Here is an 18147-nt window from a genome sequence, read left to right on the forward strand (position 1 = left end):
TATATATGTGCATACACACATATATACACACGTTTGGTATATATTTGATATATGTGAATATACATACACATACATAATTTCATTGAGGTAATAAATTACATGCAATAAAATGAAACAATTTGAAACTTTACACATGTATATGCCTGTGTTGCCACCACACCAATCAATATACAGAACACTTCCATCTCCCCCCCAAAATATCCTTGTGCTCCTTCCAAGTGTCACTGCCCAATTTTTCCTCTCTGGCAACTACTGATGTTATTTCTCTCATTACAGATTAGTTTCTTTCATCCTACAACATTACACATGTGAATTCACAGAGTAGGTTTGAGTGTGTCTTATTTCTCCAAGTTAGAGCATGTAACATGTAAAATGGTGGTTCTCATTTTCATTGCTGTGTAGTATTCCACAGTGTGGATGTATCAACATTTTCCTATTTTCCCATTTGTTGATGGACATTCAGATTGTGGCCAGTTTTATGCTATCTTCAATAAAACTGCTATGGATATTTATGTACAAGTCTTTCTGTAACCATATATTTTTCTTGGGTAAATACCTAGGCATTACTGAATCATAAAATAAGTATAATGTTTAATTTGTAAGAAACTGTGTTAACTGTTTTCTAAAGTGGTCAAACAATTTTATACCTTCCATTAGTAATGTATGAGAGTTACAGTTGCTTCCAACACTCACTAACAATTGCTATTGTCAGTCTTTTTTTTTTTTTCCTCATTAAACTTTTGTTTTAATGGGTCTCAAAATTCTGTGACAGATTTTGGTCAAGTTGTTTCCATTAAAAAGAGCTGATTTTAAAAACAAATAACTTAAAACTGCCACACACCAAAAACAAAGTGTCCACAAAACATTTCCCTTTCCTTCTGAAGGTTTTGCGATGCACTGTTACCATTATCCAGTCTTTTACTATTAAACTTAAATGGCCGATGGAGACAAACTGTCCTGAGACCATTCTTCCACCACTGATTAAGACTGGGGTGGCAGGTGTTAGGGGTAATAGTCATTTAACCCTCTGAGCTTTCTGGGCAGACTTGGTGACCTTGCCAGCTCCAGCAGCCTTCTTGACCACTGCTTTGATGACATCCACAGCAGTTGTCTGTCTCATATCACGAATAGCAAAAAAAGAAAAAAGAAAAAAAAAAAAGAAAAGAAAAAGGAATGTTCATGAATTTGCAGGTCGTCCTCGGACAGGGGCCATGCTAATCTTCTCCGTATTGTTCCAGTTTTAGCATATGTGCTGACGAACTGAGCCCTTTTTAAAATCCCAGCCATTGTAGTGGCTGTGAGTGGAACTTCAGTGGGGTTTTAATTTCCATTTTCTTGGTGACTCATGCTGTTGAGCTTGGTTTTGTATGTTCATTGGCCATATGTATATTTTTGTCTGGGAAATGTCTGATCAAATATTTTGCCCATTTTAAAACTGATTTGTTTGTCTTCTTATTGAGTCATAAGTGTCCTTTGTATATTCCAGATACACGTCCATTAGTAAGTTGGTCGTATCTTTTTATAGCTTGTAGTCTCAGGGCATACTTTTTGGTCTATGATTCATTCAAGTTAATTTTTCTATATGGTGTGAGGTAGGGGTTGAGGTTTACATTTTTTCCCACATGGATTTCCAGTCATTCCATCAGCATTTGTTGAAAAGACCATCCTTTTCCACATTCAACCACCTTAGCGCATTCCTCAAAAATCAATTGAATATATATGTATAGGTCTATTTCTTGACTCTTGTTATGTTCCATTGACTTCTCTGTGTATCATTATGCAAATACCACATTATCTTGATTACTATTAGTTTTATAATAAGGCTGGAAATCAGGTAGTTTTCAGTCCTCCAACTTTAGAACACCACACTATACATCATTTGTGATTGCTGGAAATAAATGTGCTTGGATTAAATGTATAATAAATTGTATACATTATCCTTTCTTACTGTGGGTTGTTCAGTCACTCTCAATCAATACTTTTGTGGTCTTTAGAGAATCCTAAGTTAACGGACTCATTTGGGTTTTGCAATAAAGAAAGATGGGGACTGGGGGATCCCTTTCTGTAGCCGCCATGACTCTGGTTGCAAACTAGAGATTTTTAACAAGGTGACTTCCTGTCTGGGATTGTTCCTCCTCCCGCCAGCACATACCGGGCAGTTTGTTAGTAGACCTGCTGTCTGGTTTCTCCAGCTGTGTTGTCGGGGAGAGAGTTCTGGACTAGCGGATATCAGAGCTGCCCTCTCTGGCATTCACCCCAGGCCTGCCTGAGATTTTCACACTTGGCGTGGAAAGGCCTACATGAAAGAGTCACCTCCGGGTTCACAGAAGCCCTGCCTCCCGGGTGGGTCCAAATTTCATTGGATCTACTTGTCACCTGCTGGAAGCTGCTGTCAGATGGAGTCTGCCCTCTTCCCAGACACGAGACACACAATAAATCCTCCTCAGAGCCTAAACTTGAACCTGGCCTTGGCTGGAGACCCAAGCAATATTCCATTTCAAAGACAGAATTTTCCCAAAGTGCAATTCAACCTCCCGTAGTTCCTGTTTCCCTGTGTCGAACACAGCCTTCAACTTGGACTGCAGCGTAGATTTGGAATCAAAAGATCTAGGTTCAAATTCCAATGGTGACACCTGTTAATAGCATGATCTTGGGCCAAGTCCTTGACATTTCCAAGAGTCTAGTTCTGCTATGGAATGAAATCCAGCATCTTCCTCACATAGCTTCTCCATGCACATGAAAGTGTTTTATCAATAAAAATCACAGTGCACCGATTCCCAAAAAGGGTTTTTATTACTACTATTTCTCCTTTTAGCCAAAAAAAAAAAAAATAGCTAATAGAGGCCTAGGGAACATTAGAGTCTACTATAACAGAAAAGGTATGGGTATTAGTTTCCTATAACGGCTGTAAGAAATTCCCATAAACTTGGTGACTTAGAACAATAAAAATGCATTTTCTTACAGTTCTGGAGGACAGAAATCCAAAATTAGTTTCCCTAGGCTGAAGTCCAGGTATCAGCTGGCCACATCTCCTTCTGAGTCCCCCTGGCAGATAGGTCTCCCTGGCTGCTCCTTCCAGCTCCTGGTGGCTGCCAGCATTCCTGTGCGTGGAGCCTCCTGGCTCCAGTCTCTGCCTTGATCTTCCCATCACCTTCTCTTCCTCCATGTCTCCTTTTTCTTCACCTCTTTTAGAAAAGGACCCTGGTGGTGGCGTTTAGAGTCCACCCAGAGAAGCCAGTATTATCGCCTCATCTCAAGATCCTTGGCTTAATCACATCTGTGAAATCTTTACCTCAGGGGCAGCCCTTGCAGGCTGCAGGGAGGGGACTCTGGGACTGTTGGAGGCCACTGTTTAGTCCACTGCAGTGTGCGTGTGTTGGTGGGAATGGCATAGAACAGGAAAGCGACTGCCCTGTCCCATTCCACACATCATCTTCCGTGATGAAACAGCTTATAATTCAGTCTAAACGGGTCTTTGTGGAATCTTGCCCCAAGTTTCCCCCTACACTTCTGAGGGAGAAAGAGCCCTCTTAGAGACAAACAGAGCCCCAAGGTTGCCAGGGCTTTTATGATCCGCCCAGCCCCAGGGTCAGCTAACGACTGACCCATGGGCCCAGTGCAGATCCTGCCTGTTTTGCCAAGTTGAGTAGTTGCAACGGGGGCTGCAGGACCCAAAAGCCTAAAATATTTACAAGAATATTTTGAAAGGATGACGGCTATTGGTCATTGTTGACCACGGCCTCCACTGTACAGATGGGGAAATGGAGGCTCAAGCTTCAACAGTGACTTGGGGAAGATTCTAGGGCTCTTGTCCAAGGATAAGATTCTAGGACTCCTGCCCAGGATTTGTTGTTCCTTGAGCTGGGTGGAGTTCAATGCCCCAGAAATCAGATTGGGGCAGTTTTCAGCCTCCTGTAAGAAATACCTGTTCACTGGAGCTGCTCCCAGCTCCCAGGCTGAATAACTTGTCAGGGAGCATCCCCAGTGCCCAACACGGTGCCTGTGGAACAAATGGATGGATAACGGGTGAATAAATGATGTGGTCAAGGTGTTGGAGGGACCTAAGCTGACATGGTGCTGCCCAGGCCTGGAGAACATGGTAAGTCCCAAGCTGGGGCAGCAGAAAGGATCCAGTACTCAAATCTCTGGCCTGAGGCCAACTGGGGGCTCAACCCCAACCCGCCACCCAAGAGGCCGTAGGAAAACTTGAGACTTGGCAGAAGCAGCGGAGCTGTGAAGTCCACCGGCGACTCTCAGAGAGGTGGGGAGGCACCGTGGGGCCTTTAATGATGACTAATTTGCAGCTTATTAATGCAGCGGTAATTAAGAATATTCATTTTATTAAAAGCCGTTTATTGTAATAGTGTATGCAAATCTGGAGACCGCATTGTGCTCACGTACCAATCGACATAGGTCTATTGTGGCTCTGCGGATGGCAGGTCGCTGCGTCACTAATTGTTAAGAGTTTAGGGTCTAATTTTAAACCCTTTTAATTCCATTTGAAATAATTGCCCTAATGAAATTCAAAGTACTCAGAGGCAGCCATGGGAAAGGCGGATGGTGCCCCCCCTCCTGCCCCCAGAGAGCTGGGCTCCGAGACCTGTGGTGGGAGCTGAGCTTGTTCTGGGGCTGTGCGGGCTGCTCTCTCCTCCTGGAACAGGAAGCTGGCCCTGGGGACGGCTGGTGAAGTCCTTCATGGGCCAGGTCCCCGTCCGCACTGCAGCCTGGGTGGAGAGGGTCTGAAGGAGGAGGAGGAGGCTGTCTGGGTTAAGTCACTTCTGTAAGGCAGACAGGGATAGGATCTGTAGAGAGATGGGGCTGTGGACCCAGAGGTGGATGTCCTTAGCCCCAGGGGCTTCAGTGACTCACAGGGCCAGGCCTCTGATCAGCTGAACCCCGGTTTGGTCTTGGATAGCATGTAGCTCTTGTGGAGGGCTCCTGTGTGCCAGGTGCCCTCCTGTACAGGCAGTGACCTTGTTTAATCCTCACAGCCTCCTCCTCAGATGGATGGCGTCCTCATCTCCATTTTACTAACCAAGGCAACTGAGGCAGGGAGAGGATCAGTGAGTGTCTTTTCAAAAATCACTCAGGATAAGGGCAAAGCCAGGCACGAGTCCAGCCTTTTCCATCTGTCTTCTCAGAGTTTGTCCATCCAGTCTGCATCCTGTAGAGGAGGGTCCACACCTGTGGTGTCAACCTGCTTGGTGATCAGAATCTCCTGGGGAGCTTTATAAGGACAGATTCCTGACCCCTGCCCTGGTACATGCAATCAGGGTCTTGGGCCGGAGAATCTGCCTTTGATGTGCTCCTTAAGTATTCAGTCCGAGGATAGGCTTAGGAAACCCCTGCCAGATTGCTCTATTTTAAGATTTTTTTAAATCCCCAGGAGAAGTCCAGTCCATGTCACGCAGTTGCACTGTGATAAACGCTACCTTCATACCTGTCGAAGGCCACTCACCGTCAGAGCCACATCTTTTTCGGAGTGCTGGCATAGCCTTAGGAGCAAAAGGTTCTGGAAGTACGTGCTGAGGCGTAAGCTTCAGGTGAAGGCAGAGGTACGTCTTTGGAAGTCTTCACAGAAGTAACTTTGCTGAAGGGTGTGCTGGATCCTGGCAGCAGGAAATTGGGAGGGGCACACCAGACAAAGAACAGTGTTTGCAAAAGTGTAGAGGCTTGAGCACCTGTGGCATTTAATAGCCAGACTCTTCAATGATCCCTGTAACCTTTGTCTTCTGGTGTTCACGCTCTAACTGTGGATGGGACTTGTGGCTTGTTTCTGTGAAATAGATGATGGCGGAGGTGATGGAATGGCTGGGATGACACTACTTTTATGAGATGCTGTCGGGCCAGCAGTCCTCATGGCAGTAAGCATCCATGCCATGACCTGCCCACGGAGGGACCCAGGTGGCAAAGCACTGCAGGTGGTTTGTCTAATCTGAAGACCTCAGTCCTTTGGCTTTATGGAAGTGAAATCTGCCAACAACCTGAGTGAGCCTCAAAATGGATCCTCCCAGCCAAACTTTAAGATGAGAATGAAGCCCTCACCTTGATCATAACCTGGTGAGACCCTGAAACACAGAACCCTGGTAAGCCAGGCCTGGACTCTTGACCCGCAGAACTGTGTTAATAAATGTGCACTGTTTTAATTTGCTACATTGTAGTCAGTCTTTTATGCAGCAATGCAAAAAAGTACAGCATCTGTTAAGAAAAGCAGCGTGGCTAGGGTAGTTTTCAATCTCTGTGTCTATCAGACATGTTTCCCATCAGAAATACGGTCGCCCATAGTGATGCAGAAAGGATGTAAAGGGAGACAGACAAGACTTTCTCAGAAGCACGAGCGTCCTCTTGTAGGATGGAAGTGTAGTGGAGTTTTAGCAGCGGGTAACAAGGTCAGATGTGTATCAGACACCGATCACTTTGGCAACCAGAGCCTAGGATGGGTTGGAGGCAGGAAGACCTGGCTGACCTTTGCAATAGTCCAGGTAAGAGATGACAAGAGCTTGAACCAAGGGAGAGGCTTCGAAGATAGCGAGAGAGGCAAGTGGCATCCAGAGGCAAAACGTGGACCAGGCACTAAGATAACATTTCTTCCATTTTTAAACATTTCTTTCTACTTTCATTCTAGTTCATGCCTTCCTTCTGTCCAGAGCTGACTTCACTAACTTGATTTCAGCATCTCCTAATTAGCAGCATTGCTGTGAGGACTTCTGGGGTCCGAGTGTCTTTCTTCCCCCAGGCACACTTTCCTGGGGAGGGGCGAGCTGGTGTGGTTTTTCATTTCACAGAGCCTCAGAGAGTAACCATCGTGAATCAGTCCCCTAGGATCTTTCTGGTCAAATACCACTTATCATGTCATCTGCCTCCACCTAAAGGATTTAGCATTTCTCGTCTTGTGCAGAGAAGTTATTTGGACCCTTAATAAGATCTTGCAGAATGAGAGGTGAGTGCAAGACAGGAAACTTAACCCATCACCATCTATCCCTTCTTTCAACATCATTGACACTAGGTGTGGGGATGGCCGGAGTTAAATAAGAAAAAGCGTTACCCTCAAGGCATTCACTATCTATTGAAAAAGACAGGTGTGTAAAGCAAAAAATTGCAGCAAAGATTCCTAAATTAGAAGCACACATTGAATGGTCCAAGATTCCCAAAGAAAGGATTGAGGGATTTTCCGAGTCCACCGTTCAGCTGATGCAAACAGTTGGCAAGAAACGATGCAATACCTTAGGACATGGATGAAGCACCTTTATCCAAGGGAGGGAGGGAAGGAGAGTTAGGGAGCCTGAGGATGGAGAAGTCAGCAGGGTTCAGATCAAACACACATAGTCTCTTGTGTTTACAAGGCTCAAACCATCTTTTTTTTTTTTTTTTTTTTGGTACTAGGGATTAAACCCAGAGTGCTTAACCACTGAGCCCCATCCCAAGCCCTTTTTAATATTTTATTTAGAGACAGGACCTCACTATGTTGCTGAGGCTGGCTTTGAACTCACAATCCCCCTACCTCAGCCTCCTGAAACACTGGGATTTCAGGCATGCACCACCGCACCCAGCTCAAACCATCTTTTGTGGACAGCAAGACCCACTAAAGGAGATGGTACCTTAAAAACATAGGGATGGTACATTAATGACCAGGACTCCTGTGGCTGTTCCACCTCCATGATTGAGGCCAAAACTCAGAGTGATCCAAGACAAGACTTTTCCCTCCAATCACCAAGCGTGTCTCTGTCACCAAGCATGTCTCTGTCACTTCCTCATTATCTGGTAACATTGTTCCCTTCTCTTCAACTCTATGCCAAGCAAGATACCTCCATCCTTTCAAAACATTCCCACTTTTCCATATTCAGTGAATTTCTACCCACCATAGGAAACCGCTGTTCTGATTTTCACTACCAGAGATTAACTTTGTCTTAGGATTCTTTTACCCAGCATGTTTTTGAGATTCATGCAAGCTGTAATACATCTTGTTTATTGTTGGGTAAATATTCCATTTTGTGACTAGACCCCCATTTATTATTAACTGACTTGTTAATGGATATTTGTGGTGTTTCCAGTTTGGGATGATTATGAATGATGCTGCTAAGGACATTCACATTATGGGTCTTTTTTAGAAGTTGCAAGTTGTCATTTATCTTAGGAAACTACCTAGGGTGTGATATCTGGATCATATGGTGAGTGTGCACTTTATTACAACTAAGCAGCTCACCACGTTACACTCCAACCAGCCTGGTGGATAATCCCAGTGTCTCTAAATCCTTGCCAAGACTTATTATTTTCTGCCTTTTTAATTATAGTCATTTGGCAGATATAAAGTGGCATCATATTATACTATAATCCATTTTCCAGTAACTCATGCTATTGATCAAATTTTCATGTATATATAAACTTATTCAAACATTTTTTTTTGTGAGGTATATATTCAAGCATAACCCTTTTTAAGGTGTTTTTTATTATTATTTATTTCTAGGGATTTTGAATATATATTTAGATAGACGTGTACTAAGACCTTTTCCCTCTCAGTCCATAGCTTATATTTTTCGTTTTAGCACTGGCAGAGCAGAAATTCTGGATTTTGATGAAATCTGATTTGCCAATTGTTTTCTTTTACTAGTCCTCCCTTCCCTTACTTAATTGAGACATAATTTACAAATAAAATTATAAGTGCATATTGTATGCTTAAAAAAAAAAGATTGGCCTACCCCAATGTTACAAAGACTGTCATCTGTGTTTTTCTTCTAGATGCTTTAGAGTTTCAGCTATTCCATGAGGCCTCTTATCTGTTCAGATAAATTGTTGTGTATGGTATGAGGTAAGAGTTGAAGTTCATTCTTTTTCATATTTTTCTATTTGTTTTCACCACCGTTTGTTAAAGACTTTCATTTCCACATTGAATTGCATTGGTATTATCCCATCGACCTGGAAGGCTGAGGCAGGAGGATCTTGAATTCAAAGCCAGCCTTAGCACCTCGACGAGGACCTAAGCAACTTAGTGAGACCCTGTCTCCAAATGAAAAAATAATAAAAAGGGTTGGGGATGTGGCTCAGTGGTTAAGCACCCCTGAGTACAAAAAAAAAATTGCATTGATGCTTATGTTAAAATTCATATGCATTTTTGGACTCTATATTCTGTTCCATTGACCTGGCCTCATCTCACACTACATTATTTTGATCACTATAGTTTTACAAGCTTTTTATAGATCTTGAAATCAAGTAATGTCCTCCTGCTATATTCTTTATTTTAAAATTATTTTGGCTATTCTGGATTCTCTGCAATATTATATACACTTGAAGTAATTGCCAATTCCATTTTAGAAAGCAGCCTATTGAATACATGATTGGGGTTGCATATGTCTACAGATAGTTGGAGAGATTTATATCTTAACGACATTGAGACTTCCAGTTCATAAACAGTATATTTATTCATTTATTTGGGTCTTCTTTCATTTCTTTAATTTACTATTTTTGTGAATTTCAATGTAAATGTCTTATAATCCTTTGTCAAATTTATTCCTAATTTTGTGTTTCAATGCCATTATAAATAAAATCTTCTGATCGTTTGCTGTTCACATATGGAAATAAAATTGCTTTGTGTAATATTAACCTTATATGCTAGCGATCTTGCTAAATTAATAGTTTGAAAATGGTTTTTAAGTTTTTTATTTCTTACAGCTTCTATATACTAGTCCTATCATTGCTGAATATAGGACTTTTCCAGTGTTTATTTAATAACAAATTAGGCATCAAGATAAGGAATATTATCATATTACTTAGCTCATGCTAAAGGGGTTGATTCATCAGAAAGATGTGCCATTGTTCTTTCTCAGTATTTCTTTTTTATTTCTAATTGTCCTGGTCAGAGCCTCCACCACTGACCTGTATGGATGTGGTAGGGGCACATGTGTTTGCCCTGTTCCCAGTGTTACTGGGAATTTGTCCAGTATTTCACTGGAGCTTGTTGTATTTGAGGGCGTGAAGGGTGATTGACATTTATGGTGCCCTTTATCAAACTAGGGCGTTTTCTGTGAGCTGAGTGGGTGTCAAGATTCTCAAATGATTTTTCTGCATTTACTAAGATGATTTTTATTTTTCTGCATCTATTAAAATGACTTTTCTCCATTTTTTAACATGAATCATATTGATTTTCAAATATTAAATCAACCTCAAATTCCTGGGATAAGCCCCACTTAGTTAAGATGCAGCATTTTATATATATATATATATATATTTCTGGATTCCATTTTTAAATATTTCATTAGGGATTCTTATACCCACGTTCATGAAAAAAATATTCATATATTACTTTTTTCCCCTCTGTAACTGTCTGGTTTTGGTATCAGTCTTATACTGGCATTATAAAATGAATTGGGGATTATTCCATCTTTCTGTATTTTCTGAAAGAATTTGTGTGTAAGATGGATGTGATTTATCTGTAAATAAATCTATCTGTAAATGTTTAATAGAATTCATCAGTGAAATCAGCTGAGTCTAGAGCTTTCTTTATGGGAAAGTTTTGAATTTAAAATTCAAAAAATTTAACATAGACCTATTCCAAACTTATCTATCTTCTTGTATTGAGTTTTGCAAGCTGTATTTGTTTATTTTTTTAAAAAAGTATCTGTTTCATCTAAGTTGTCAAATTTATTGACAAAATATTGCCTTATTTTTCTTTTAATATCTGTAGTGATATCTTTTTTTCCATTTCTATGTTCTCTCTTTTATCACTCTAGTACGAATTTAAACAATTAAAAAATATTTTTAGTTGTGGATGAACATAAAAACTTAACTTTATTTATTTCTTTTATGTGGTGCTGAGGATCGAACCCAATGCCTCACCCATGCTGGGCAAGTGCTCTACCACTGAGCCACAACCTCAGTCCGAATTTAAACCATTTTTGTTAATCTTTCCAAAGAATGAGATTTGGCTTTGTTAATTTTCTCTCTGCCTTTTTTCTATTGCTCTGACTTAATCTCCTCTTCTTTTTCCTAACACACTAAAGCAGAAATATACATCATTTACTTAAAAACCTTTCTTCTTTTCTAATGTGAATATGTAAATACACACACACACACACACACACACACCCCTCAGAGTACCGCTTTGACGACATCCCACAAGCTTGGATATGTTATAGACTCATTATCATTCAGCTCAAAATATTTTACATTTTCCTTTGGGAATATTTCTTTGATGCATCGAAGTGCATTCTTTAATTTTGAATTATTTGGAGCTACTCCAGATATTTTAGTGCTATTGATTTTTTAAAATTTAAATCTGTTGTTGGAGAACATACTCTGTAAGTTTTCAATCTTTTGAAAAATATTGGAACTTAAGTTGTAGCCCAGCATAGGGCTGATCTTGGTGAACACCCTATGCATATGTGAAAGGAAGGTATATTCTGCAGGTGTTGAGAGAGTGTTCTATAGCCCTGAGTTAGGTAAAGTTGACTGGTAGTGTTATTTAAACTTTCTGTACACTTATGGATCCTTCTTTTGTCCAGACATTCTGTTAATTCTTAAGAGGGTGGTGTTGGAATCTCCAGCTAGAAGGGCAAAAGGTTGCTTCATTTCTTTGAGGGTCTGCTAAAAGATACAAACATATTTAGGACAGTCATGTCTTTCTGATGAATTAACTTTTCTATCATGATGAAATAGCTCTCTTCATCTCTGATGATATTCCTTATCTTGATGCCTAATTTGTCTGATATTAATATAGCCATAGAAGCTTTCATATGCTCAGTGTTTGCATAAGAATGAACCTGATAAATCTTTTCCTTTCAACCTATCTGTGTCTTTACATTTAAAATATGTTCTCTGGGGCTGGGGTTGGGGCTCAGCCGTAGACCGCTCTCCTAGTACATGTGAGACACTGGGTTGGATCCTCAGCATCACATAAAAATAAAATAAAGGTATTGTGTCCATCTACAACTAAAAACTATTTATATTAAAAAAATAGTTAAAAAAATGTTCTCTGAACTTCAAGACTGTAAAAACTCTGATGGGAAGGGAAAGAATCCCCAGGCGATGGGGCACCTTTTCCCTAGTGGAGGCTCCTGGCGGGGAACCTCCTCGAGAGCGAGCGGGGGCAGGGCTCGGGAGGAGGTTGGCGCCCCACATCCTCCCACCTTTGCGGTGTTCTGTGGTTCTGCTTCCTAATGCTTCTTTTTATCCTCGTCACACTCCCTTCATTATATATCCAGAAACATATTCTCTTAATTCTGGGTTTCTTGTGGTTGGAAAGCTACTTTGGACCACATCCTTCAGGAAGAGGCTGCTCCTCCTTTCATCCTGCCAAAGCCCAGACAGTGGCTTTGAATAACTTGCTGGACCAGGTGGACGGGGAGGGCGGGGCAGCAGGAGGAAACTAGAGCCCAGGGAGGGCCTCGCCCAGCTCCAGATCTGCTTTGCTTAGGAAGTGATGTCTCCAGACTAGGCAGCGGAGTTGACTGGGAATGAGTAACGTGTCTGAGGTCACTGTGGTGACCACTGCAGTGCACCGTGTCAAGCATGGAGGACCTACAGCGCTGGACAGACGGCTGGCCGCCTACTTCTCATCCATCTATTCACTTCTTCCTAACAGATCTGATTCAGAGAGGACTGGACCCCATCCCAGCTCTATGGATGTAGCTCCTGGGTGGCCCTCCAGTGGCATCAAATATCACGCCAGGAGTGGACTGCCACTCAGTCAGACTGAAGAGGAGGATTTGTACCCCAGGGTGGGAGGAGAGGTTCACTCCCTTTTGGACTAGATGAGCACTGGGAGGCTTGTGTCTTTGCTAGCGGAGGGGTGGGTCTACAGACCATAGGTCCAGTGTTGGAGTAGTGAAGAGAGAAAGTAGCCCTAGATCTGTGATGCTATTGAGCCATCCTTTCGTGGCACAGTCCTGAAGCTACTCTAGCTCTAGCGTTCTCAGGTCGGATGATACAATTTTTTTTAACTGCTTAAACCACTTTTTTTTTTTTTTGCTTTTATGCTTTTTGAAGTAAAGGCGTCCTAACTAGAAAGGTCGCAGAACAAGTAAATGGTGGATCCAAAGCTGGAACGTTCAGTTCTGAGCTCCTGGCGCTCATCTCCATGCTCCCTCCCTTCCAGTTAAGAGTTGGTGACCTCTGTCTTCCACCAGAGAAAGCTGAAGTTGAAAGAGGGGAAGTGATTTGTCCAGGGTCACAGAGCTTGCAAGAGGCTCACCCGAGCTCAGAACTCATGTTGATCTGACTACAAAGCCCGTGCTCTGCAGACGCCTCCAGTGGCTTCCCACCCTTCTGGCTGCCACCATCCCTGTACCTTTGACTCCAAACAGAGGCCTCTCCGTCACCAAATAATGTGATCAAATCAAACCTTCTTTCCATACAATTAGAAAACATAACAGGTTACAGCAGAAAATGCAAAAACCTCCAAAGCTGCTCAAAGCTAATTAATTTCTATTACTAGTGAGAGAAGAACCACTTAACATGTCTTTTCTTATTCAAATTACCATTGACGGCACCTGCTTTTTTATTCTTGGGAAATCCTGCTACAATGCGGGGTAAATTATGTAAGACTGTAGAATTTATGAAGATAAGGCAATTAGCATTACAAAACCGAGTCCGGGTTACAATTTCTGGGGAACAGAAAGAGTTATGATGCTCCCTTAAATGGGCCAGTGAAGTCTCCCAGATTGAGTTAATCCTTGTGGTAGTCAGGAAAATTGAAGGCTAAGCGGTGCCATGATGGTGGGTAATTAATTGTCTGGGCCCTTTGGTGATGGGGCTGTCTGTGCTGCGGAGGAGGCAGCCAGGGCACTGCCTGTTCTGGAAAGAAAAGGGACGGAACAGGATTTGGGATGTTGGGAATCGGGGAGCGGAAGAGGAACTTCCCTCCGAGGTCCCTGGTCATCTGGGTCAAGCAGGGTCCTGTACCCTGGGGCTTCCCTCCTTGTGGTTTTCTAAACTCTCCACCCGGCTGTCCCTCAGCACAGCTGCCGAGCGGAGCAGGTGTTTCCCTGTAGTGTTTAGATGCTGCTCCGATTTTGCATCTGAGCTGGAAGACTCTTAAAGACACTGTAGATTACCAGGGTACTTGACTTAATAGCCACAGATACAGGGCTGGGTAGGCGTGGAGTGTGAATCCTCTGATTTTGTGTGCAAAATTTAGTGTGTGTGTGTGTGTGTGTGTCTCCTTTTCTGCAGAAGGGTTTGCAGTTTTTATTAAATTCCAAGTCAGTTGTATGTTGTCCCTGTCCCTGGCCTAGTTGGACAACACCTCACATGACTGGAAGGGGAGAGAGAGGCAGGAGCCTAGTCACCACCCTCCTAGTTACCCAGCCTACCCAGAAAACACTGCTTCCAGGATCGGAACTAAGGCTGCGTGCAGCACCTGCCTTCTGGGCCCCTGGCTTGAATGATGACTTCCTCTCATCCAACCAGCCCCTTGGCTGGGACAGCCTCTGGACAAGCCACTGCTGACTCATGGTGCCTTTATGTGAATTAGAAGATGGCACACTTTTCTGGGAGGAGGCAACATTGCATGGAGGTGCACTATTTGGCAAGCAGAGCTCAGTCTGGATTCCAGCCCCTATTGGCCACCTTGACTTGCATCCTTGTGCAGTGTACAGCCTGCACAGCCTTACCTACCTTGTTCTCAAATTCCTTACTTCAGGAGTTGTGTTACTTCTTACCAGTTTCTTCTCCTGAGAAGGACCTGAGCATACTCTAGGGCAGGTCTGGCCAAGAGAAGAGCTTAGAGTGCAAGAGACTGTTAGCTAGAAACAGAAATTTCATCTTGGCAAGGCAGAAACTCATACAACATGCATCTCTAGCTGGTTTCAGAGCCATGGAGAAATGGCCAGGCAGAAAGCAGAGCCAGCTCTTCTCTCCCAGGGGAGAGATGCAGCCATGTGCCTTGAAGAGGGAGCGGGTGAGAGCAGACCAGAGTAGCAGGAAAGCAGCTGGTGAGGGGAAAACTGGCCAGAGAGAGGACAGAGCCAGGATGGGTGGGGCCTTGCAGGCTCCTGCAAAGACTCTTACTCTGAGTGAGAGGTGGGTTGGGAATTGGGGGAGATGCCAAGCAGAGGAGTGGCATGATCTGAGCTGACTTTGGAAGGACTCAGTGTGGCTGCTGCATGAGGAGGCGGCTTCAGGGGCAAGAGTAGAGCAGGTGGGTATTTTAAAGGCACAGTCAGCAGGATTTAATGGTAGTTTGGATGGAGGGTGTGAGAGGAGAAAGGAATCGAGATGCAATGGAAGGGAGTGGGGGTGTGTCTTGGTGTTATCTGAGAGCTTGGCAGCTCAGACTCATTCTCTTTTTTATGGTTCTGATTCCGGGCCCAGATCTCTCCACCTGCATCCTCGTCTGCCAGGCCCACACAGGGGGCCCAAATGGGCTGCTATCCCTGCCCTAGGATTGCTGCTCTTGGCTCACTTCTAAAATGTCACCTTTGCCTTTTCTGCTGGATGTCTGCCTTGTGCCTGAATATTAGTTGCTATCCATCCATCCATCTATCCATCCTTCAATCCAACCTTCCATCCTTCCATGAATCCATCTATCCATCCATCCCTCCTCCCATCCAACTACCCATCTGTCAGTCCATCCATCCATCTGTTCATCCTTTCAATCACTCATGAGCAAATATTTACCAAGGACCTACTGTATCCTACCATATGCAAGATGCTGATCTAGGCACAAGAAATAGAGCAATGACCAAGATAGCCATGGGCGGTGCTGTCTCAGAGCTTAAGCTGCCCTTGGACACTCCTGCTATAAAAGCACCACCCTATCTACCCGGGGTTACCCACCTACCCACCTACCTACGTGCCAGGTTCCGTGACTTTTTTTGTTGTTGAAGCCTGTTAATTGTGTAAGGGGACCTGAGAGGTCCTTGGGCTTTGTTTCTCACTTTATTGTAGCCACTGGAAGAACTGGAAGCCCTCAGAGGCAGGCACCTTAGGCACAGAAAGTTTTTTCAACCCCTATAGGGTTCTCTGATACTTTCTGTTTCTACAGAAAATTTAGAAAGACATTTGAGGACAAGGGTTCCTGAAACTCTTTTCAGCTGGTCTCCTGTGCTATTATTCTGGAACCCCACCCACCATGGCCCAAGCTGATGGGCTGGCAAGGGATGTTAGGACCTAGAACCTGACCTATCCTCTAGAGAGCGGCCACGACTTATTTGCAGGTTCTGAAAGGAAACCCAATTGTGCAATGGATCAGAGTAGAGGTGGGAGGGGCCTCCATTCAGGTAGGAGTACATCTTGGCACCTGATGGGAAGCCCAGGAGCCTGTCCTTCTCATTAGGATCAGGTTTGATTGCCAGAACCTCTGTGGAGGCACACACAGCTGGGGGGCTGCCCAGGTGGTGATGTGAGCATTCACACTCTGCCTTGGACTGCTCATGGGTCTGGGACTTCAAACGCCCTTCTGAACCGTGAACCCATTGCTCCACACACAGAGACTTAGAGCACAAGTAGCCTTCATTTCACAGACAACAAAGCCAGCCCTCAGAGACAGAGCATCTGGGGCCCCCACAGGGCCAGCACAGAGCTGCAGGGATTTCCTGGTGTTGGGTCACATCCCTAAAGCTGCACTTTCTGCCAAAGGAAGCTTCTAGGCCACACTGCCTTGCTGTGGGTCCTGGATGGCCTTGGACCTACCAGTGAAACCATCCTCATGTACCACGCGCCCTGACCCTGAGCCAGGCCTTGGAGTGATGATGTGAATCCAGTGTCTTATTTAATCCTCCTGTTCAGGCTGGTAGCATCCAATCCCCTCTCATTTTACAGAGGAAGCGGAAGTTTGCAAGGTAACCTCACAGAGCTGCATTTACTCTCTCCCTGGAATCCACAGCCAAGGATTCAAATCTTGGTCCTACCACTTACAAGGGGAGTCAGGATTTTTTGTTTTTGTTTTGTTTTTGTATGGGGGATTGAACCCAGGGGCGTGGTCTCACACAGTTGCTTAGGTCCTCAGTAAATTGCTGAGGCTGGCTTTGAATTTGCAATCCTCCAGTGGCCTCCGTAGCTGCTGGGATTACAGGTGTGTGCCCAGCAAGATGAGTCAGTTTGAGAACTGTTCTCTGAGGCTCAATTTCCTCATCTGTAACACACCGGCTAAGAATACCTACTTCAGAGTTTGTGTGGGATTAAAATGGCTGGATTATGAGAAGTACCCAAGGGGCCTAGCATAGAGAAAACTTCAATATTTATTTATTTAGGGGTACTGAGGATTGAATTCAGGGGAACTAAACCATTGTATTTCATTTAGAGACAGGGTCTCACTGAGTTGCTTAGAGCCTCCTTAAATTGCTGAGGCTGGCTTTGAACTCACAATCCTCCTGACTCAGCCTCCCAAACCGCTGGGATTACAGGCGTGGGTTACTGTGCCTGGCCAGAAGGCTTCAATCCTTGTGTCTATTCCACCCCCCCACGGATTCTGGGGGAGCCAAACCCTGGGATGCCCACAGGAGAAAACCAATCTTACCTGTTGGGTGTGTGGGAGACTCTCGGCTGAAGCTAAGTTTCCACCTCCTGAGAACACGGAATCCCTTCCCCTCTTCTCCAAAGGGCACCAAGCAGAAGGGCGCCAAATTCAAAAGTCTTCTCAATCAATCCCCACGGGACACAGTGTCCGCTCACGGTTCCTGAGTCACCCTGACAATCAGCACCCCCCACGTCACCTACGCAACCCTTCTTAAGCTGAACCTTGCAAGCCCAGCTCTCTGCCCTCTTCCTCTTCTTTCTCTCCTCTCCTACTCTCCTCCCTCTGCCTCTCCCTCCGCTAAAATCTCTTGGTTGAATCTCTGTCTCGGGTGAGTCACTCGCCTTTCATTACCTAAGTGACCATTCAAGGCTGAAGGTACCAGGAAACAGGTCCATGGAAGAGAGGTGGGGGGTGGGGGGTGTTGCCAGATTCAACAAATTAAAATACTGGATGCCCAAAGTTTAATTTTAATCTCAGGTAAACAACACATAATTTAAAAAATGTAGGTCCCAGGGGAAATACCTGTATTTTTATCTGGGAAAAAAAAAAAGAGCTGAAGACCAGATGGAGGCCTATTGCGGGTCTCTCCTGAAGCCCAGCTGCTTGGCTTCAGGTCCCCATGGGAGGAGCTGAAGGAGCTGGGCAGGGTAGAGCTGGGCCTGCAGGCACCGCCCCCTCAAGGTGCTCTGCTGGGCCCA

At 44.2% G+C, this 18147-nt stretch overlaps 1 non-coding gene across 1 annotated transcript; it reads right to left on the reverse strand.

Annotated features, from left to right (window-relative positions):
- Positions 1-1161: 1161 nt before the first annotated feature.
- LOC114094544 (U6 spliceosomal RNA) lies at positions 1162-1268 on the reverse strand. Its single transcript, XR_003583056.1, has one exon. It is a non-coding gene; the product is annotated as a U6 spliceosomal RNA (small nuclear RNA).
- Positions 1269-18147: the final 16879 nt, after the last annotated feature.

The sequence above is a fragment of the Marmota flaviventris genome, chromosome 10 (genome assembly GCF_047511675.1).
Source record: "Marmota flaviventris isolate mMarFla1 chromosome 10, mMarFla1.hap1, whole genome shotgun sequence".
Taxonomy (NCBI): domain Eukaryota; kingdom Metazoa; phylum Chordata; class Mammalia; order Rodentia; family Sciuridae; genus Marmota; species Marmota flaviventris.